At 46.8% G+C, this 23,282-nt stretch overlaps 1 protein-coding gene and 1 long non-coding RNA gene across 3 annotated transcripts in view; one reads left to right on the top strand and one right to left on the bottom strand.

The window, feature by feature from the left end:
- The window catches only part of LOC146805171 (uncharacterized), a 31,739-nt gene extending 27,082 nt beyond the window's left edge, over positions 1–4,657 (top strand). For both annotated transcript variants that reach the window (XR_014967798.1, XR_014967799.1), the window contains exon 3: positions 1,038–4,657. This is a non-coding gene — a long non-coding RNA (uncharacterized LOC146805171). The remainder of the gene's footprint in view (positions 1–1,037) is intronic.
- LOC146805170 (E3 ubiquitin-protein ligase TRIM39-like) overlaps positions 1–23,282 on the bottom strand; it is a 476,909-nt gene that overhangs the window by 95,367 nt on the left and 358,260 nt on the right. The gene's annotated exons all lie outside the window — the stretch shown is intronic.

The following is a 23,282-nucleotide window of genomic DNA, read 5'->3' as shown; positions in this document are numbered from 1 at the left end:
CCTATATTGACATATACTAAATAATATAAACAAGAAGGATGGCCTTACCTTGGATCAAATCTGTGCAGACAGCCACGATGGCGGGGTCAAGGAAGTAGGCCTAAGACAGCCTCCTCGGGCCAAGGACGGGCGCAGATGGGTCTGCTATTGGCCTGGTCTTCGCCTGGGCAAAAGACCGTGCGCGTCCCCCACTGCGGGAGTCTTTCGGCACTTTTAAGTGACAGCAGGTAGCCCAGGTCCAAAGCTCCTCCTCTGGTCAAAAGGGTCTGCTCCATGATGCGATGCTATCAGGGAAAACTACGGAGGAGTGCGTCCCACAATGCAGGAGTAGGGCGGTGCTTTTAAGTGTCAGCACCTCTGGTCAAAAGGGTATGGTGGGGGATGAAGTCTCACCCCAGCAGGGCCTCTCTGTGATGCGATGGGGGTAGGGAAAACTGCAGAGAAGTGTGTACCCTTAATAGTACCTAATTTTAAGCGACTGCTATAAACTGGGTGCCTCTTTTCTTCTGCTTTGTCCTTTCTCTCTCGATGCCCCAGCACTGTCTCATATGTCTCCTGTGTTCTCATTTTCCCTTTACTGGCCTCAGTAATAGCTATCCCTTTCTCCTGGAAAATTGTAATTTCTTATTCTCTGTGCTTCTCGTGTCTCCATTGTACTATTGTTTTACTTTGTTCCATCTCAGTTCGGTCTCTCTAGTGACTCTCTCGTTCTCTCCCTTCCTCCTTGCTCCATCACCTTGCTAAAATACACACCGTTAAACTAATACAGAGTCTACTAGTATCTTTTCTCCTACCTCGCTCCAACTTGTGTCCCACTTTTTCTCCTTCATGTAGCTGTTCTGTCTCAAGGTCTCTCAAGACTTACTCACTTATTACTCTCCACTCTCTCTTGCAACCTCCTCTCTCTGCTGTTTATATTTGATGCCCCTGTCTCTTCCTTCTACCTTGTATATCCCACTTCGGTTTTCTTGTATCCAAAATATCCTTCTCCTCCATTCCTAGATTTATCTTTTTGTGCCCCTTCTTTTTATCTCAAGACTGATCGACACGCAAAAGTCGCCAGGCTGCTGCCAGGGTGTTGTGCCTTATACACCCCATGTCCTGTCTCTGGAAAGGAGGATCTTTGTAAGAGTGGAGAGAATCACGAGAAGAGATAGAAAACAGACTCTACAAGGGATGGGGAACATCCATAGCATTCCAAGCTGCATCTGGTGGGAAAGGACAGTGTGGCAGTGAATGTTGAGCAATTAATAACTTTAAGTCCCTTAGACCAACACTTTTCAAATGCTTGACATTGTTCTCTGCTTGCTGATATGTGGCACAGTGTACTAAAAAGTAACTTAAGCAATGTGATGATCCATCTCTGCATCGAGAGGCCCCTCAGACTCTACACTCTCCTCAGTCTCTTCTAGCATAGGCTCCGTGTGTCAGGAGCAGATCATAGTGGCGGACCATACTCTTGAGGTGGAAGTACTTTATTCAAAGGGGTTGTAGGAGCAGAAGGCTGGGTACAGTGTAGGTTCTGGGAGCATGATTCAGACGCATTTGTTTGGGCTAGCCTCCACAGAACTACACATGCTCAAGCACCTTCTGGCAAGGGTATCATCTTGTTGTGATTCATGACAGAGGCCCATGTACAGGCATATCAGCCTTGTTTAGTAAGAGGAAATATTTGCTTTTATACTTGCTTGCCATATTAGAGACATAATGAATTGGGTGGTCTGTAACAGAATCATATACTTTATTTAATGAACTTTACGTAATGTGGTGTTTGATGTATCTCCTTTTAATAATAGACCTTCTAAAGCGCTATTGAATTGGACTTTCTCTTTTGGAACGTTAAACATGATTGATTGACGATTCCCCTGAATGCAGCAGTCATTAGTAAGATCTACGTTTCTTGGCAACAAGCAACAATTGTTCCCATATTCAAGAAGGGCCTTCTGCTGGATCCCCAGTTCTATAGGCCTATCTCACTTCTTGACTCTGTAGTCAAGATTATAGGTCAGGTAATCTATCATAGGATATAGGATTGAATCAAGTTGAATGGAGTCCTGAGTAGGGCCCAATATGGTTTCCCGGAAGGCTTGGGGACACAGGAGCAATGCCTTAACCTGAACCTAATTGTGGGGAAATATATAACTGTCAAAAAATGTCCCTTATACCTCGTGTTTATGGAGCTGAGCAGTGCATTGGACAAAGTCAACCGCTCTAAACTGTGGAACATTCTTGAGCGGATTGACCTATCACAGGATTTGGTTGACTTCTTCTGAGCACTGCACTGGAAGGTCCAGCCAGGGTAAGGTACGGCATGGATGGAGAATGCACCCATCTGTTCCCACTACGTCGTGGTGTCCGCCAAGGGTGCGTTGTGGCTCAGATTCTTTTTCTCTTATATATAAGTGACCTAGGGCCTCATGTAGGAAGCCAAATACCGGTCGGTAACGGCCGATTTTCGGTAATTATACCGTTACCGACCGGTATTTTGGCTTTTGAGATGTAGGGGGAGAATTTCATGATTCGGTATTTACCGAATCGGTAAAATTACCGAATCGGTAAAATTACCGATTCGGTAATATTACCGATTCGGTAAATACCGAATCATGAAATGAGATGTAGGGGGAGTGTGTGGTGGGTGTGGGGATTCGTTATTTACCACCAACTAAAGGTTGGTGGTAAATGACGAATATGTGTAAAAAAGCATTTTTGTGCACGTTTAAGTGTGCAATGTGGCAGACATACATGCCCTTAGGGCATGTATGTGCGCCACATGTGCACACATGGCCGAATCAGGGGTGCAACAGGGTGTCAATGTGACACCCTGCCACCCTTGCATGTGCTCTCCCATTACCGAATCGGTATTTACCGATTCGGTAATGAGGCATACCTTCCCATCAATGGGAAGGTATGCCTCATTACCGAATCGGTAAATACCGATTCGGTAATTACCGAATTTTTCCGAGTCGGTAATATTTACCGACTCATTACCTACATTGCATTTACCACTTCATAAATACCGAATCGGTATGATTCGGTATTTATGAAGTGGTAAATGCCAGCCCACCTACATAAGGCCCCTAGTGTCCTGTCTGATTAGCAACTGTAGAGAGTAAGTCAGAATCAAGGCCTCCCCTTTGCCGGTGCTCCTTTATGCCGATGATGCGGTGCTGCTTACCTGCACACAAAATGGTATCCTGGCCCTTGTTGATAACTCTGTATCCTTTATGGATAAATTGGACCTGCACACCAACATTACCAAGTCACATTATATGCTGTGAGGCACTCAGCACTGTAAGGTGAGACCAATTAGCTTCAAATGCACTAATATTACCACGGTCAGTGAATTCCCCTAGCTGGGTGTGAGCTTTAATTCTAACAATAACTTTGTGCCCAGTCTGGCTGACAGATGCTCACATTTTAACACCACAGTGGGGGCTCTATTTAGTGTATTTACAAGAGATGGCAGCAAATCCATTGGCCCCTTACTGGAAAGGTACAAATTAAAATGTTTGCCCGTTCTCACTTATGGGGCGGGAATTTGGGGGTATAGCGATTGCAGCAGCATCCAGAGTTAGGAAAACTGCTTTTATAGGTGGTTATTTGGTCTTGGTACGGGTTGTTCAAGGCACTTCATACACAATGAACTAGGTTTGTCCCAATTTTCAGATCTGATGGGGTTTGCCCCTCTTCTCATATGGATATCTATCTGGAGCAACCCAGAGGCCTCCCTTAATCGCAATTTCATTGAGGATTGCCTGTTATGTGATCATGGCTGAAGAATTCCATGGCTGAATTATTTACAAAAACCTTGAACGCCATTGGTAGACCTGACCTGTTTATTAATCGGGAATCCTTATTAAAGGGGGAATCTGCAAAAGTTAAAGACCAAACAACGGCAGTATCTAATAGGGAAGACATGGAGATTATGAGACCTAACATGAGAGAGCTGATGGGTTTACAAACGCAACCTGGGGTAGAGCCATATTTGTTATATGTTAACAACACAAAGGAGAGAGCCTTACTGATGAAGTTTCGTCTAGGCACCCTTAGATGTCACCTGTGCTCCTCCCCTTGGTCAATTTGACCCTAAGAATATCATGCTCTGCCCCTGTGATGAACTCTTGTTCCAAACCCTAGCACATTTTATGTTGTTCTGTAAATTGTATGAGGCATAGAGGAAATCCTTATTATTACCAATACTCAAAAACGTTGGCTTCTGTCAGTATAGACCAGCTTTATATTTCCTGTTGATGCTCCCGAATCTCTATATGACCCATTTTGTGGGCACCTTTCTGAAACATGTCCTTTACTGGTGTAATTCTATTGCCTGTTAGATCCTGTCAGGCTGTTTAGACCATTTTTGCAATTTGAATGCATTATTATGTGTTTTTATTCACAATTTTTACTGTGCCTGTGTTAATTGTGTGTTTTTAGTTTAATTCAATGATTAATGTAACCTGGTGTTTTTAAATGTGTCTTCTGCACTTTTATGATCATATCCTATAATCGAAATAAATATTGATTGATTGATGATTAGTGCTGCAATTAAAGAACAGTTTACTCTTTCGTGTGATTTTTGAAGGCCCAACAAAACAGAATATTTACTATTGCTGGCTGTGATGGCTTGAAATATTGAATAAACATCAATCCATGATAATTGGCATTTGAGTCATCAAAGATTCCTAAAATTGTGCACTTTAATTGCTTTCCTTTTTTGTTTAATTGTGTGCCTGTGTGATATTGAATGTTGATGGAAAATACAATCTGGAATGCTAATCTTCCACTGTTTACTGTTTTTTTATTCCACACTTAAAACAGTAACAAGGGTACTTTAGTTGATGGCACTCCGGTCAGTCAGCTACAGGCTTAGTCGTGTAAGTAGAGGAAAGGCCTTAGGACTTTTTTTTCCCTTTCATATATCCTGATTTTCTGTGAGAATCGACTAAACACAGAGGAGGCACGTTTCCATTAGTTCCAAAGCTGGATTAGTAGCAAGCCTTACCAGAGGATGCTGTTTGTGTAAATTGCATTTAATTTCCCTTAGTTATTCATTGTCTGGGTTTTCTATGTTGGTCAGCGCTGTCAATGAAGCTGTTTAGTGCCCCACTACCAAGACAGGATTAAAGCCCTCCTTCTATTTTTGTGCAATGTCCTGGTTTCTGTTGTTCAAAATCTGTTCATCCTAATTAACTTATCAAATAGGCATTAATGAGGTTTCCTTCTCGATCCTCGTCAATCTGGAGTGCTCAGAGCAGGGTACAGATGCAGTATTCATGATCCAATGTGCATGGGTGTATTGCAGCACAGAGAATGTATATACAAATAGAGGCTGTCCGAAGAATTTAGCTAAGATTTTCTGGGCGGCTGGAAAATCTTTAACAAACTCAACTTAAGGATAAACACTTGGTAGGAGAAAAATATTTTTTTTCATTGATCTATTGTATAGATTTTTACCTCTTATGGGAAACGAGAATTACTACAATAACGTGTTTTATTTCTGAACCATTCTCCACCGCTTCCAACTAAGGAAAACATGTTGCATTAAGTTGCAAATTCACTCCATCTACTTCTTACTATGGTAATTGGCATATGGTGTATGGAGTTATGAAAAAACATAAAACAAAGCAAAATGTTTAAAAAAAAACTAAACACATTTGCATGGGTGGAGTTCATATATCTCTGATCACAGAGGGTTGATCTCACTTCGAGGAGCGTGTTGGACATCAGTCATATTTACTCATAGATGGCCCATTTAAGTAGCAGACAGAAGCTCCTCTCGCCCCATGGTTTAAGGCACCCCCAAAATGACTCTGCCTCAAACATTGTCTGCTTGGTGGCTGAGGCACAATCTGTGTGCGGTGCTCAGTCCAGTTCTCGGTGGCAGTGGTGCTGCAGGACAAGGCTGCTCCCTTGCAGACTGCACACACTACCTGGGTGGTAAGCTCTTGAGCTGTTAATGCACAGGCGCAGCTCAGAGAGCCAGGATGGATATATCAGTCAGCTACACACAGACTGAGCAGGGCTCACAGAGGTGACAAGGGTACACTGCACCCTCCATGAAATGTGTGAATCTTCCACTTTTGAGCATTTGAAGGACCTCAGAATGCTTTTCATAGCAGTCTCTGGCTACTAGCACCTACATGCCAAGCACATGCAATTAACCCACCAAAATAGTAAAGAAAGTGCAGAACAGGGGGCATACAATTTCCAAAGTGTACAATACTGTAAGGGAAGGTTACCGCATGAAAACACTGCATCTAGATCCCCCCATGCCTCAGAGGGTAGTTAAAAATGTACTACTACACATGGGTTCAAACATACGCTGAATGGTCATTTCATCACAATCTCAGTAGTGTGTTGAAATATTGTAGCAGCCTTGGTACCTCCTTGCCCCTCAGTGTAATTAGGGTTAAAGGACAGAGCACAGATCCACGTTGCAGTAAGAAATGGCCCGGAGTTGTCCAAACTGCAACATACTAACTGCAGTGAGAGGAGAGCCCCGGGCGTGGGTGCGTGCAGAGCATGATGCCCCCAGCAAAAAATCCAAATATCCCTTCTACTGGTGTTTTACATTCCAGGAACTAGCCAGTAAAAAGTGTGGCTCCAAACACCCCAGATACAACATTGTATGACAAACTCTTTAATGAATGAATACATTTTGTTGGTGCAAGCGGCAAACCCACTCAACATGAGATATGGAGGCTGGGGGCAGGGTATCACTTGTTTTCCTCGGTTCTCTTTAAGGCTCCCCAGGTTGACTTGTGTTTAGTAATGCAGGTTATCATGTGGTGGACGAACGACACACATAAACATCAGGTTCCTTGAGAGACTTCACTTCAAAGAATCATGTTACAGAAAAGTTTAGAATGTAATACTGAAATGCTTGATTGATTTCTTTTATAAAAAGTCATTCAATAAATGTATATTAATGTTGAACATGTTATTAGAAATGCAGTGTGAGGCAAGATGGCGGCCGGCAGTCCGGCTGAGTGAGCTGGTTTAGCGCTTTTTCCTCCGTTCATAATTGCCAAAATGAACTCACGGATCCCCAGAGTGAACTGACCTTGTTTGTTTGTTGGTGATTCTTGCCACGCGTACTGATCCCGGTGTGGGCGATGCGAGGAGTGGTTCATCTATCCTCAGAATATCGGAGGAGTCGTCTCGCCTGGATTCTCTCCCTGTCAAAGCAAGTCACAGTCTGTGTTTTCTGGTTAGCTGCGGCAGTTCGGCTGGGATTGCCGTTCGTGGAGATGCCTCCGAAAGCCCAGACAAGGGGCGCTGCTCTTACGACGCGTGTTGCGGTTCCTAAGAGCACAGCGAGGTCCGGTGGAATGGTGGTACAATCTCCAGGTACGGCGGGACACGGCGTGAGCGGTGCAGGCGGCAAGGTGGAAATAAGTGTGCAGGGAGTTGAGCAGATGCCTAAGGGATCGGGGGCTAAATCAAAAACCAGACAGACTCTACCATTAATGTTCAAGAACAAAACAGATAAAATGATAGTGGCACACAACAACGACAAGACACAGAAAGTTAGTACATTGAACTGTGCTAAGACATTGCCAGATCTATCACAATTACCATCGGACCCTCTCAGTGAGGTAGCTAATAATTTAATCACTGTGAAGGACAAAGCTGAGGAGGGGAATGAGGAAGCGGAGGCTGGAGGATTGGTAGGGGGTATTCCTCACAAAAATCCTTCCATCCTTGAAGCCCAGAAGGATTCTATGAGTCAGCTAAGAGGGATGCTGGAAGGTGTAGTCCACTCTGACTCATTGACGGATATACCTCTAGTAACCACACCTTCAGGCCAAACCACTAAACAGCAGATCATGCAGGGGAAAAAATCTCGAATCCAGAATGGGATATTGGACACCGACGGTGATACATTTTTTTCCTTATAAGATCACACTGTCTTCTCAGACGATGATATTGCTTTGAGTAGAGATTGGACGGATGATGATAGTGATTTAGGGGATTGGCGCACTAATGAAGCCCTATATGTTGATGCTGTTTCTAAAGGTTTGGATACAGTCCGCAGATTACATAAGGATCAGGCGTCATTGCCTCAGGGGGGGGACCCAGGTTCCCTAACCTGGGATTATTCGTTTTCTATTCAACCGGCTCCAGAGGGAGATGCGGTTATTCAAAAGGATATTCAAAACGATATTGGGATTAATCCACCTTCAGACGAGATGACACTTGCAATTATTTATCAGACACTAATGGCACATCATGAGGAGGCTCGCCATGAGAATGCTCAGCTACAGGGGGTATGCCGTTGTGTTCAAAATTCCATTCGGAGGGTAGTTAAGACATTCTCTGAGATTACCTCAAGAGTTGGGGAAGCAGAATTGAGGATATCTACCCTAGAAGATGACATGGCAACCTAGAGGAATATAACGGATACAATTCGGTCTCAAAGAGATGACATTCATTGGAAGCTTGCCGATCTTGAACATAGAACCCGGAGGAACAATCTGAGAGTTCTGGGGGTGCCTGAAGGGTTGGAAGGGTCAGACGTTAGAAACTTTATTGTGGAACTTTTTACCGAGGCATTTCCTGAAATCAATCAATAGGATTGGCAAAAGGAAATACAGAGAGCCCATCGCTTTCCATTTAAGATTAAGCAACGGCCTGGGCAAGAGGACAGTAGGCCTCGAGCGATTCTAATATGTTTTTCGAATTTCTTAGCAAGGGAGAAGATCTACGATCTGGCAAGACCTGATAAAAAAAAGGGCGGGCAGGGGTTGTGAGTTCTTTGTCAGGCCTGATTTGTGTCCAGCAACTGTGGAGCGGAGGTGGCAGCTCCGGCAGTTAATGGGGCCCCTGCAGTCTAAGGGAGCTCAAGTGTTTTTGCTGTTTCTCTCAAAACTAAAAATTATTTTTCAAGGTCAGACAAGGTTCTTTGCTTCAGAAATTCAGGCTAAGGAGTATTTAGATTCATTGTAAGGTCTCAGTCCTTTGCTACTGATTTTGCTATTCTATTTAGTGGGGATCCTAGGGGAATTTTTTTTTAGGAAGACACTGCACCAATTGGTGAGTTTTTTTTTTTTATTTGTTTTGATGTTATTTTTCTAGGTGCAGTGCCCACATGGTCAATTAAGGGTTCTTTTTGGCAACGATACAGGAGGTGACGGGTGGTTAACCAGCCTTCCCCATCGAAAGGACAGCGTCCTTATGCCTCATTTGGCGGGGTGCAGGGGGGAGGGAGATAGGAGAGTTGGAGGGGGAGGGATGGGTGGGAAGAGGTCATGGGGGTAGGGGGCGTTGGGGTAAAAAATATAAAAAAAGAAGCTGGAATCAACAAGGTAATTATGGTTTTAGTACAATATGTTTTTTTTAAAACAAATATGTATTTTTTGAGGGAGAGTTAATGTTTTTTTTTTTTTTGGCTTGCTCCATTTCTTTCAAACATGAATGGCTCAGAATAAAATTCGTATAGGGACCTGGAATATCTGTGGCCTCAACAATGGTAAAAAAGGGCGTTATTCTCAAAAGTTATTCAGGCTTTCCATCTTGAGGTGCTTTGTCTACAGGAAGTGACCGAGCATATTTAAAAATCCCTGGGTTTGATTTGGGCGGGTGTTCTCGGCAATCCGCTAGGATTAGAGGGGTCGCAGTTCTCTTGAGGCATGGATCTGGGGAATGTAATAGAACCACACAAGACAGCAATGGTAGATGGGTAATAGCTGAGTTGGTGATCAATGGCAGTCCCATAACTATTTGTACAGTTTACTGCTCAAACTTGGATGATCCGGCAGTTCTACATTATTTAAATGTTGAATTGGCTTTTTGGCCTCATCCTATATGTTTTTGTGGGGATATGAATATTAACCTCTCAGCTGACTTTAATTTAGGAGGGTCCCAAATTTATACTGGTAAAAAACCTAGAGTCTTCAGGGCTCTTCAAGCTCTGGTTCAGGAACATCGCTTGGTTGACTCTTGGTTTTATAATAACAAACACTTAGACGGTTATACATTCTTTTCAGTTCCCCATAACAAGTTGGTTCGATTAGATTATTTTTTTCTATCTGATCAGGTTGTAGAAGCTACATCTATTTCAGTTTTACCCAGGATATTATCGGATCATAATCCTTTGATAATTGAGTGTATGCTGAGGGGTACTAAAAGGGTCCCAAGGATTTGGACCTTTGAGAGGAAACTGCTACTGGAACAGTCTTATATAGATCACATGAAGAATTGGATGGGGGAATTCTTAAAAATCAATAAAGACACAGCTCCACACACAATAATTTGGGATACGTTTAATGCAGCGGGTAAGGGGGGAAACAAAAAGCTTTTAGTTTTTTAGGCAAAAGCTCGCTCAGGATCAGATTAATCGGCGGATTGAGGAATTGAGGATTGCAGAGACTCAATTGACATGTGCAATTAAGGAGGGTCGATGTTGGACCTGGCCCTTCTGGCAGGTTCACCCCTGAACTTTTTGCTTTTTATGGTTAGTGATTTTTGGCTTCTGCGCACTTTACCGCTGTGTCCCAGGGTAAAGTGCGTGCGTGTAGTGAGGTTGGCCTGCCCTCCCTTAGGAATGCATGGGGGAATGTATGTGTCCCTGGAAGTTCCTGATGCGTGGGGAGTGCAGGTGTGAGTTTGGTATGTGCGGACTCGTGTGATTAAATGCTGCGCGATGATGTGTGCGGTGTGGCTGTGTCTAGTGTGGAAGTGCCACTTCTAGAAGTGGGCATTTCTGTGTGCAGTGACTGTCTGGCGTGTGATTGGCTGGTGAGCCTGGCTCCAGGAGTCAGGATGGGTCTGCCCCAGTGGTGGGTGGTGAGAGCTGCATGTTGATGAGTGGGAGGAGTACACCTGGGAGCTGAATAGGGCTGGGCTTTCCCCACACAATGCTGGCTCCGCCCCCTGTGGTGCGACTGATAACCCTGGCCTGTGCTGTGAATAGTGAGAGGGGCTGAGCAAAACAAAGTGCTCAGGAACCAGTTGTATCTGGTTCGCCCCTTCCCTGCACCTTTGAGAACAAAGGATTTGGTGTATAAAAGAGGGGCTGTGACCCCATGAAAATGTTCTTATTTTGACTTGAATCTACCAGGGGCGTGCTGCTGCTGGGGCCCAGGGGAAGGCTTGCCTCCCTGGGCCCTGCCCAGCCCCTGGATCCCTGGAAGACTTCTGGGACCTTTTGCTGCATTCTTCGAGCGCCTGGGAGCGCTTTGCCTTGGATTTTGGCCCTTTGCTTTAGAAGGAGCATGTATGCTCTGCAGCGCTCAGCTGCCGTCTTTATCCCCAGGGGGAATCCCCAGCGTAGGGATTCCCCTGTGATGCCGGCCTTGTGGGAGCCCACCCCGCTTATTTTGTTACTTTGGGTGCGCAGGTGCCCACCCTGCTTCTTCGTTGCACGTGATGGCTTAATGCGGGTGCCCACCCCGCTTATGTGAGCCCTTGCGGGTGCCCACCCCGCATATTTTTGCTAAAATGCACCGCCGCGGCCCGAGCCGCATTCAGAAATTACTGCTGAGTCCGCGGCCCGCCTGGTTGTGGGCGGGGCCGCTGGACGGAAGCGGAAGTGCGGCCATGGTTCGGGAGAGGCTGCCCCCGCCGTGCACCGAGAGCGAGAGAGTCCCCGAGGAGCGGGGGCTCTCCAGTGCATGCCGCGAGGGGGAAGCCCGAGCCCCGGTGCCGGAAGAATAGTCCTGCGAAGTCCTGGGTCCCAGGAGGGGGCCCGGGTGAAGAAGTCGTCGGTCCAACAAGCGAGGCTCTCAGGAGAGAGAGAGCCCCGCATGGAAAGCGCCGCTCCGGAGTCCCCGGAGAACGAGTCCTGCCTCCGCCCCCCCAGCCGGTGAGTTATCTGAATGAGTCCGGGTGGGGAGAGGTAGAACCAGAGCGGCCCCGCCTGGCAGCGGGTCGCTCCAACATGGGGCAGGTCTTGCTTAGAGCGCCAGTGCGCTCCCACGCTTGGGGGCAATTTCTTTTTAGTGCATATTGTTTTAAGAGCCCCGAGTGGCTCCAACGCTGGGGGCCAGAGGGCCCGTGTGCCGGTTCCCGAGTACCATGTACAGCTGCCCCGCTGGCTAGAAGGCAGCTGCCACGTGTTAGGGGTATGATTGTTTTAGAGCCCCATGTGGCTCCAGCTTTTGCGCATATTTACCCGAGGGGCCCGTGTTTGCTCCACCCTGTACACAGATATTGACAGCGCCAGTGCGCTCCGCGTTTTGGTGGCTAGTCCTTTTCCTTGGTTTTGGCATAATTATTTCAGGAGCCAGTGTGCTCCATGGGACATGTTTATTTTCAGAGCCCGATGGCTCCAACGGCTGGCACATTTATTTCAAGGGCCAATGAGAGCCCATGTCGCATTTTGACTTTCACAGCTGCCCAGCAAGTAGTGGGCAGCTGCACCGTTTAGGTCTTTCTTTTGCTTTGGGGGGACATGCCTGAGTTAGGAGTGAGATGCACTCCTTTACCCCTGACATTCACAGCTGCGCAGCACTTAGTGCCAGCTGCAACGTTTAGGTTTTGCGCAGGGGCGCACCCTTGACCTTCGCTGCCTAGGCAGCAGCCCTGACCTTATGGACATAGGGCATTTTAACCCCCTTTCTGAGATGGCCAGATGGCTAGAGGGGGATGGTTAGAGGTGTAGGGCGCCAGGCCCTAATGTGATTTATGTTCATGTGATTATGCCTACTGTGAGTTATGATTAGGATGTTAGTGTCTAATGTGTTAGACTTCCAATGGGAGTGTGGTGCTAGGAAATGTTATTCATTTAGTATGATTTACGCACCTGTGTTGATACCTCTAAAATGTGCGTCCTGATTATGAGGTTGGTTTGCATATAATGGTTTATGCTAGCGAAAGTTATTCCCTAAGATGAGTTATGGTTAGGGTCTAATGTGTTTAGACTTGTGAGAGAATTGTATAATGTGGTTATGCTGATGAGGTTGGTGTACAATGCGTTTGGCGCCTGATATGAGACTAAGCCTAATGGAATTGATGTTACAGGCTGATGCTAAGTGCAGTGATTACCAGTAGTACTGGTTGTGTTCTATGTTATGCTAAATTCCACATTTACCAAGTTCCCTTTGTGATGGTTCTGACAGTGGTCCATGCGGCCCTGTCATGTGTACATAATCCCTTGTAAATATTGCCCAGTGCCAGTTGGCACAGTGTATATTGTGTGATTACCATCCTAATGTGTTATGATAATACAAAGGCTATTTTTATATAATACCTTGTGTGGAGTTTCTTTTGTGGTGGGCCTTGGGTTTTGTTGCTGGGTGCGCGCGCAAACGCTTTACACATTGCCTCTGGGATAAGCCTGATTGCTCGTGCCAAGCTACCAAGGGGGTGAGCAGGGGTTATCTTTGGCGTGTAACTCCCCAGCCCTGACTAGAGTGGTGGTTTCTGCCTGGCTTTGGCGCAAGCCCTAGCCAACCAGAAATCCCATTTCTAACATTGGTGATCAGCGGTGGGATAGGACTTGCGTTTGCGCAGTACCACAGCGACAACTGGCTGCACTACAAAACTCTGCATTTAGATAGTCACATGGTATAGGGATTATTGTTCTAAGTGTGTTTTTAAATGTCATTTCTGTGAAAATGTGTTTCTGGATTCACCAGTAAGGGTGGGATCCAGTGGTGGCAGCAGATGTGTGTCCAGTGCATGTATTCCGATTCCCAGTTCCCGGAGTAATGGTACCTGTGTCACGTGGTGGTCAGGTTGAGAAATTAGGGGCGGTAGAAACTGTCTTACCAGTCTTGGGAGGGGTTTGGGGATGAATGTGTAATGCGCTAGATGAATGTGAACGTCCCATTCCCAGTTCCCGGAGTAATAGTACCTGTGTCACGTGGTGGTCAGGTTGAGAAATCAGGGACGGTAGAAACTGTCTTACTAGTCTGGGGGGTGTGAGTGTGGATGAATGTTGTGTTGCACTGGACGATTGGATGTTAAATGGTGTTAAAAGGTTCTCCAGTCTGTTGTGTCAGAGAGAATCTCAGAGTTATTGTTTTCCGAAGTTGCACCAACGCCTGGTGTGTGTAAATTCTTTTGAGTCTTCTTGAGCTTGTTTTTGGGAGTGACCCTAGAAGAATGGTGCAGGTATCTCCACAAACCCTTGCGGCGGAGATGGTTCAGAGTAGCCCAGCTAGGTACCCTTATTTGTGAGGAGGTTGAGTGGTCTCACGCCTGAACTGGTTGAGGGCGTGACCCTGGGTTGTATTCCCAACCCCAACCTAAGTCTCCAGGACTGGTTGGTTCCATGAGGGAACACCAGGTAGGGAGCCTAGTCTGTCCTGTTGGACTGTTCTTCGAGGTGGTTCTTCCTGTTTGAGGTAAGCTGGGAGTGTCTGTAGTAAGGCCTCCATCAGTTTTGGTGTCTAGCAGTGCCACTCCTAGGTGGAGGGTGCAGAGGTTCAGTTTTGAGGGGTGAGAGGGGGAAAGAGTCCCCAGTGGGAGCCAGTGGGTCAGGGGCCGGCCAGAAGGGCTGAGCCACCAATGAGTGACCATGGTGACGCCACTTCTGTCCTGGGGCATCTTCACGCACTGTCAGAGGGACAGGAGGTCGTGAGCTCTGCGCCAGGCAGACTGTCACACGACACGCTAGGTATGTGTCACCCTCGGGAGGGTATATGTACTCCCAGGCAGTCCTGGTTCTCCGGGCAATTGTGAGGTGGTACTCCCCTGAAAGCAGGTGGGGTCCGGTTGTGAGGGGTGAGAGGGGGAGAGGGTCCCCAGTGGGAACCAGTGGGTCAGGGGCCGGCCAGAAGGGCTGAGCCACCAATGAGTGACCATGGTGACGCCACTTCTGTCCTGGGGCATCTTCAAGCACTGTCAGAGGGACAGGAGGTCGTGAGCTCTGCGCCAGGCAGACTGTCACACGACACGCTAGGTATGTGTCACCCTTAGGAAGTCCTGGTTCGCCAGGCATCTGACCAAAGGGTACGTCCCTCGGTTGGGGAGCCAGTAGCCGGTGTTTCCGGATCTGGACGTAAGGACGACTGTAGTCAGTGTCCTGGATGTTAGTTATGTATCAAGCTTGTGAAGTCCTGGTTCGCCGGGCATCTGACCAAAGGGTACGTCCCTCGGTTGGGGAGCCAGTAGTCGGTGTTTCCGGATCTGGACGTAAGGGCAGCTGTAGTCCTGAGGGCAGGTGGGGCTCATCTTAAGTGAAGAGACCCTGCTCTACAGTGGAAGGGGGTGCAGAGGGAGGGAGTCCTCGCCTCTGACCCCTCGGATCCCAGGTGGTAGACCAGTTGGTGGAGAGAGGTCCTAAACTGGTGGGAGAGTTGTGTTCTGGTGGGTGCTTCCCTGGGAGGGTGCGAAACCCCAGAAGTAGAGGTAGGGTGGGGCATTCTTGCCCGTGACCTCTGGTCAGCCTGAGGGTGCGGACCCTAGGTTGAAGGATCAGTGGTAGTTGGGAACTACACTGAGAGGGAGAGTGGAGAATGGCTTGTATGCCAGGGGTTACTACCCCCCACTCTGGGTTTGGCAAGGACCAGTGGTATCTGGGTGGCCTAGGGCCTGGTCCTGGCCGTGGACAACTAGGTAGTACCAGTGGGGTAGCCTAGTTGGGCCTGAGTTTTTTTCCGGTTGTTTTTTTTTCAGATAGAACCATGTTGATTCAGAATGGCGTAGAACCGGAGGGTGTCCCTGCAGTGCAGGCCTGCGTCCGTGTTCTATCGCCTCAAGCAGGGAAGACCATCACGGTGGTGATTGGTCTGCCCTGCGTTTTGGCTGGAAGGGGGTTGTGTTGGACCTGGCCCTTCTGGCAGGTTCACCCCTGAACTTTTTGCTTTTTATGGTTAGTGATTTTTGGCTTCTGCGCACTTTACCGCTGTGTCCCAGGGTAAAGTGCGTGCGTGTAGTGAGGTTGGCCTGCCCTCCCTTAGGAATGCATGGGGGAATGTATGTGTCCCTGGAAGTTCCTGATGCGTGGGGTGTGCAGGTGCGAGTTTGGTATGTGCGGACTCGTGTGATTAAATGCTGCGCGATGATGTGTGCGGCGTGGCTGTGTCTAGTGTGGAAGTGCCACTTCTAGAAGTGGGCATTTCTGTGTGCAGTGACTGTCTGGCGTGTGATTGGCTGGTGAGCCTGGCTCCAGGACTCAGGATGGGTCTGCCCCAGTGGTGGGTGGTGAGAGCTGCATGTTGATGAGTGGGAGGAGTACACCTGGGAGCTGAATAGGGCTGGGCTTTCCCCACACAATGCTGGCTCCGCCCCCTGTGGTGCGACTGATAACCCTGGCCTGTGCTGTGAATAGGGAGAGGGGCTGAGCAAAACAAAGTGCTCAGGAACCAGTTGTATCTGGTTCGCCCCTTCCCTGCACCTTTGAGAACAAAGGATTTGGTGTATAAAAGAGGGGCTGTGACCCCATGAAAATGTTCTTGTTTTGACTTGAATCTATCAGGGGCGTGCTGCTGCTGGGGCCCAGGGGAAGGCTTGCCTCCCTGGGCCCTGCCCAGCCCCTGGATCCCTGGAAGACTTCTGGGACCTTTTGCTGCATTCTTCGAGCGCCTGGGAGCGCTTTGCCTTGGATTTTGGCCCTTTGCTTTAGAGGGAGCATGTATGCTCTGCAGTGCTCAGCTGCCGTCTTTATCCCCAGGGGGAATCCCCAGCGTAGGGATTCCCCTGTGATGCCGGCCTTGCGGGAGCCCACCCCGCTTATTTTGTTACTTTGGGTGCGCAGGTGCCCACCCTGCTTCGTCGTTGCACGTGATGGCTTAATGCGGGTGCCCACCCCGCTTATGTGAGCCCTTGCGGGTGCCCAATACGCATATTGTTGCTAAAATGCACCGCCGCGGCCCGAGCCGCATTCAGAAATTACTGCTGAGTCCGCGGCCCGCCTGGTTGTGGGCGGGTCCGCTGGACGGAAGCGGAAGTGCGGCCATGGTTCGGGAGAGGCTGCCCCCGCCGTGCACCGAGAGCGAGAGAGTCCCCAAAGAGCGGGGGCTCTCCAGTGCATGCCGCGAGGGGGAAGCCCGAGCCCCGGTGCCGGAAGAATAGTCCTGCGAAGTCCCGGGTCCCAGGAGGGGGCCCGGGTGAAGGAGTCGTCGGTCCAACAAGCGAGGCTCTCAGGAGAGAGAGAGCCCCGCATGGAAAGCGCCGCTCCGGAGTCCCCGGAGAACGAGTCCTGCCTCCACCCCCCCAGCCGGTGAGTTATCTGAATGAGTCCGGGTGGGGAGAGGCAGAACCAGAGCGGCCCCGCCTGGCAGCGGGTCGCTCCAACATGGGGCAGGTCTTGCTTAGAGCGCCAGTGCGCTCCCACGCTTGGGGGCAATTTCTTTTTAGCGCATATTGTTTTAAGAGCCCCGAGTGGCTCCAACGCTGGGGCCAGAGGGCCCGTGTGCTGGTTCCCGAGTACCATGTACAGCTGCCCCGCTGGCTAGAGGGCAGCTGCCACGTGTTAGGGGTATGATTGTTTTAGAGCCCCATGTGGCTCCAGCTTTTGCGCATATTTACCCGAGGGGCCCGTGTTTGCTCCACCCTGTACACAGATATTGACAGCGCCAGTGCGCTCCGCGTTTTGGTGGCTAGTCCTTTTCCTTGGTTTTGGCCTAATTATTTCAGGAGCCAGTGTGCTCCATGGGACATGTTTACTTTCAGAGCCCGATGGCTCCAACGGCTGGCACATTTATTTCAAGGGCCAATGAGAGCCCATGTCGCATTTTGACTTTCACAGCTGCCCAGCAAGTAGTGGGCAGCTGCACCGTTTAGGTCTTTCTTTTGCTTTGGGGGGACATGCCTGAGGTAGGAGTGAGATGCACTCCTTTACCCCTGACATTCACAGCTGCGCAGCACTTAGTGCCAGCTGCAACGTTTAGGTTTTGCGCAGGGGCGCACCCTTGACCTTCGCTGCCTAGGCAGCAGCCCTGACCTTATGGACATAGGGCATTTTAACCCCCTTTCTGAGATGGCCAGATGGCTAGAGGGGGATGGTTAGAGGTGTAGGGCGCCAGGCCCTAATGTGATTTATGTTCATGTGATTATGCCTACTGTGAGTTATGATTAGGATGTTAGTGTCTAATGTGTTAGACTTCCAATGGGAGTGTGGTGCTAGGAAATGTTATTCATTTAGTATGATTTACCCACCTGTGTTGATACCTCTAAAATGTGCGTCCTGATTATGAGGTTGGTTTGCATATAATGGTTTATGCTAGCGAAAGTTATTCCCTAAGATGAGTTATGGTTAGGGTCTAATATGTTTAGACTTGTGAGAGAATTGTATAATGTGGTTATGCTGATGAGGTTGGTGTACAATGCGTTTGGCGCCTGATATGAGACTAAGCCTAATGGAATTGATGTTACAGGCTGATGCTAAGTGCAGTGATTACCAGTAGTACTGGTTGTGTTCTATGTTATGCTAAATTCCACATTTACCAAGTTCCCTTTGTGATGGTTCTGACAGTGGTCCATGCGGCCCTGTCATGTGTACATAATCCCTTGTAAATATTGCCCAGTGCCAGTTGGCACAGTGTATATTGTGTGATTACCATCCTAATGTGTTATGATAATACAAAGGCTATTTTGATATAATACCTTGTGTGGAGTTTCTTTTGTGGTGGGCCTTGGGTTTTGTTGCTGGGTGCGCGCGCAAACGCTTTACACATTGCCTCCGGGATAAGCCTGATTGCTCGTGCCAAGCTACCAAGGGGGTGAGCAGGGGTTATCTTTGGCGTGTAACTCCCTAGCCCTGACTAGAGTGGTGGTTTCTGCCTGGCTTTGGCGCAAGCCCTAGCCAACCAGAAATCCCATTTCTAACAGTCGAGAGATACTGAAAAATCAGTCACAGATAGCCAGAGTAAGGGCCTCTCTGTTGGAGTTCTTTGGGCAGGATCTTGCTGCAAAACATTTACAATTTAGATCAATGATGTTTGAATTTGGGGAAAAAGCTGGCAGGGTTCTGGCCAAGCGGTTACATGAGAGAGGTTTGGCTAACCGCATTATAAAGATTCAGGAATCCCGAGGTTGCATACAGGATACACCGGAGGGGGTTATTGAGGTCTTCAGGCAGTTTTACTGCCGTCTTTATTCAGAGGAAGTTGTTCCTTCAAATTCAGAGCTAGAAATAGAAGAATTTTTACAGGATCTTAATACCACTCAGGTTTCTGTTCAGCAGAATGAAACTCTCTCAGCCCCTATAGAAGGGGAGGAGGTGGGGCTGGCAATTAAGTCCTTAGCCAATGGGAAATCCGCAGGTCCGGATTCCATTCCTCTGGAGTTTTATAAGTTGTTTTGCTCGGAAACTCGGGCAGAGTTGCTGGCTATTTTCAGAGGAGCACAGGGTGGATATATACCAGACTCATCGCGACAAACAACTATAATTCTGATTTAAAAAAAAGGTAAACCTGAATTGGATCCCGCATCGTTCCGCCCAATATCGCTAATAAATGTAGATAACAAAATATATATATACTCATTCTTCCCTCGGAGTGATCCTGTTAGACGCCGAAAAGGTGTTTCACAGGGTCGCCTGGGGGTTTTTATGGGCAATCCTGCGATGGAAAGGGTTTAGTTTGGAATTTCTTCAAGCACTCCAATCGCTGTACATTTCTCCGGAGGCTACTTTCTCAGTCTCAGGGTTGCAATCAAGATCTTTTAGCATTGGAAGGGGCACTAGACAGGGTTGTCCCTGCACGCCCCTTCTGTTTGCATTGTATATAGACCCTCTTTTAAGTAAAATAGAGAAATGTGCAGATATATATCCAGTCAGGGTTGCTACAGCAGATTATAAGGTATTGGCATATGCCGATGACATTGTAGTTTTGACTAGCAATGTGGCATTGGCATTTTTTGCTATCAAGAGTCTGGCAGAACAATATGGCCACTTGTCTGGCTATAAACTTAATGTCACGAAGACCCAGGTGATTCAGTCAGCAGCTATGGATCCTTCAGATGCCCCGGTGGTGCAGACCGCGGGGTATTTAGGGGTTAAAATCATGGCGGCAGTAGAAAATATTCCAGATTTGAATATTTTGCCCGTAATCAATGCAATTAATTCCACTTTGACGAGGCTAGACAATCTTCATCTGTCTCTATATGGTAGGGGGAATGTACTGAAAATGCTGGTTTTATCAAAGTTCTTATTCCTCTTCAGGACCATTCCACTGGAAGTTTCTCTTACAAGCCTAGCTCAAGCTGAAAGGTGTTGTAATAGATTTCTTTGGGGTTATCATCGCCCTCGGAGGGCAGCAAAATGGATGTACCTCCCTAGGGAGAGGGGAGGATGGGCAATACCTAATTTAGTGCTGTATTATTGGTCAGCTCTTGTTCAACACTTTGCAATACCACTTTTTGGGGATAGGGCATGGGTACCATTATGTTGCAGGCCCTCTATTTTTGAGATAGGATTGGGAGAAGAAGCTAAGGGGATATTAGTACGGGTATTAGAGCCCAGCTACTATAAAAAGACAAAGTTCAAGGTTATAATAGCAATGTTCTCACTTTGGCGTAAGATCCGTCGTAAATGTTTGATTCCTAATATTCATTATTACACACCCCTTACTGCGGTAGGACTCCTTCCTCTCATCTTCCAAGATCTAATTACATTTAGGTGGATTTCACAGGGAATAAGGTCGTTGGGTGATCTTGGAAGCGAAGAAGTAATGGCCTCTTTTGAGTTTCTGAGGGAGAAATTTAGTTTAAATACTCATGATTTTTTAAAATATTTACAGATTCGCAGTTACGTAGAGAAAGCTAGGGAGCAAGGCTCTGGGTTTTTCAAGAAAAATTTACTTATGGAACTGATAATAAAACGCTCTAGAATAGGTACTTTGTATCAACATCTACTCTCAGGCTTTCCAGATGACGTACTTTTACAGAATGCTAAATGGGAAATGAAATTGGGTAGAGCAGATTTAGATATCTCTCAGGCCTTAGAACTCTCAAGCAGTGCCTTTATATCAGGAAGTTTACGGTCTCAAAGCTACATGGCACTGTTTGACTTGTACTACACCCCGGCTAAAATTGCCAAGTGGGGAGGTAGAGGAGGTCATTGCTGCCCGAGGTGTGGGCTGGTAGTGGCTAATGATTTACATATGTTTTTTTTTGTCCTAAACTCTATACATTTCTCCATGATGTAGAAATGTTTCTAAATTCTAAACTTAATATTTCAGTTGCTCTCTCGGCAGAACTTGTTATATACTTGGTTGTGAGAGTAACCATCTGAAGGGGAGAACTAGGTATATAATTGCCTTTTTGTTTATAGCTATGTCCATGGTAAGGCTGTCAATAACATCGGACTGGATTAGCCCTGATGCTCCCACCTTCTTAAATTGGAGAGCAAGGATTCTGGCTTTGTATAATCTAGAGTCAGCTATTTTCTTAAGGTGTAGCAAAAGAAGGCGCGAGATGGGGCAACGTATTTGGGATCCTTTGGAAAAATGGATTAAGGAATAGTCAAAAATTGGTTGGCTATATGTGAACTCGCTTATTTTATTAGTATCGGAAAGTCTACTTCAGCACATGGGTTTGTTTGTTTATATAAGTTATGTAATTTTGTTTTTTCTTCTTTATGCTTTATTGTTTTTTTTGGTTTTTGACTTTACCCTCCTTTCCAGCCATTATGGAATTTAATTGTTGGAGGAATTATTGAGTATTGTATGAAACCATGCTTTTTTTTCTCCTTTCTTTTTAACCAATGCTGATTGTTTCAAGCTTCATCAATAAAAAAGAAAAAAAAAGAAATGCAGCCCTTACAATTATTTGAATGATTTAAATCTGACACACCATTTCGGCAACTACGATTTATTTAACCTAATGTTTTCACATGTGGTAATTTAAATGTATGTGCACAGATATTCAAATGTCAGAATGTACTCTAACTGCTATGTTAGCTTAGCGTAACCAAAGGCCTTAAGCTTCTGAGTTTCAATGACTAACTTTCATGTGATCGTGCCTTTGTTTGGAAGTTCTCTCCTCTGCAGGTGCAGATACAAGACTTTGTTAGTTAGAATCAGGGGTGGGCGGAATTTGCGTAATTGCGTTACGCAAATCTTCGCGAAACGGTAAAAAATCTCCGCGAACACGCAGAAATTCCGCGAACACGCGGAATTGCTTGTTCGCGGTACTTTTTTCCTGTTCACAATTGCTGTTTGCGTGCTCGGGGAGAAATATCTCGCGAACACGCATTTTGAGAACGCGAACAAGCAAAAATTTCGCGAAAAAGCGGAAAGCAGACTTTCGATCAATTTCGCGTTCTCCACGGAACGCGAAATTACGCAAATTACGCAAATTCCGCGAGCGGAACGGAATTTACCGCCCAGGCCTAGTTAGAATTAGGCATTGTTTGTTTGTGTCGATAGTAAGGTACGGGAGGAATTTCTTGTCAAAAAGAAATGTTTACAGGACGCTCAAGGGCAATAGAATGTACCCCATCAAGAGTGTGGGAGAAGAGCTGCATGTTGCAAATCTCTACCTAGGATGATGGAAATGTACTGAAAAATGATGACGCTGGGTACCTTGAATGCTTGTGTGTTAATAGATGTTGTACTGTTAGTTCGAGACCAGAACCCTTTAGGATTTCATGAGGAACAGACCTCTGATGTGATTCTTATCAATTCCTATTTACAAGAATGAGGGATTGCAGCCATGGCAGCAGTTCGCACTGTTGCCTTGGCTGCTTCATCAGCTAATGAATTCCCTTCAATGTGCACACTAACACGTTGATGACTCAGCGTATGAATCACGTGAGCCTGCAGCAAGCCTTTTTTCAGCTCTGCCACTTGTTCCGAAAGCAACCTATGCTTTATTGTGCAACCTTTTAAGTCTTTAAAACCATTCTAATCCTAATAGTTAAGATATTCATTGTATGACTTGACACAATAAAATTAATCACACACAATAAGTGTGGGGAATTCTCGATCCGTATTTTTTAGTGCCAGTCCTAGGGCTTTGAGTTCTTCCAGCTGAGCTGTGCAATCACCTACAGATAGCATCTGCATATTGCTAGCACGGAACTTGCCATCCCGCATACATCCCTTTCCGATCACACAAGCTGCGCTGTATTGCTGTTTACTTCCTATGGCAGGCTGAGCAGATCCGCCAGTGTGAAATATGTATTCATACTGATCTAGAGGCATAATTTCATTTGGGAGAAGATATTCTTGTTCGTACCACAGAAATGCTTGAGTTTTTAACATGGAATCAAATTTGTAGTCTACATCTGTTGCAGTGAGAGAGTTAGCCATTGTATCCATTGTGGATGCAGTGCTACTGCATTTGGAATGCTAGCTTTTGTAACAGCCTCTAAGACCGGTACTGGAGTCACGACAATTATTTGTTTCTCCTGTGCCAGTGCTATGTTGCTCACTACAGCAGTCTGTACT

Source organism: Triturus cristatus, chromosome 8 (genome assembly GCF_964204655.1).
Source record: "Triturus cristatus chromosome 8, aTriCri1.1, whole genome shotgun sequence".
NCBI classification, from domain to species: domain Eukaryota; kingdom Metazoa; phylum Chordata; class Amphibia; order Caudata; family Salamandridae; genus Triturus; species Triturus cristatus.
This window is presented reverse-complemented; position numbering and strand designations above follow the sequence as displayed.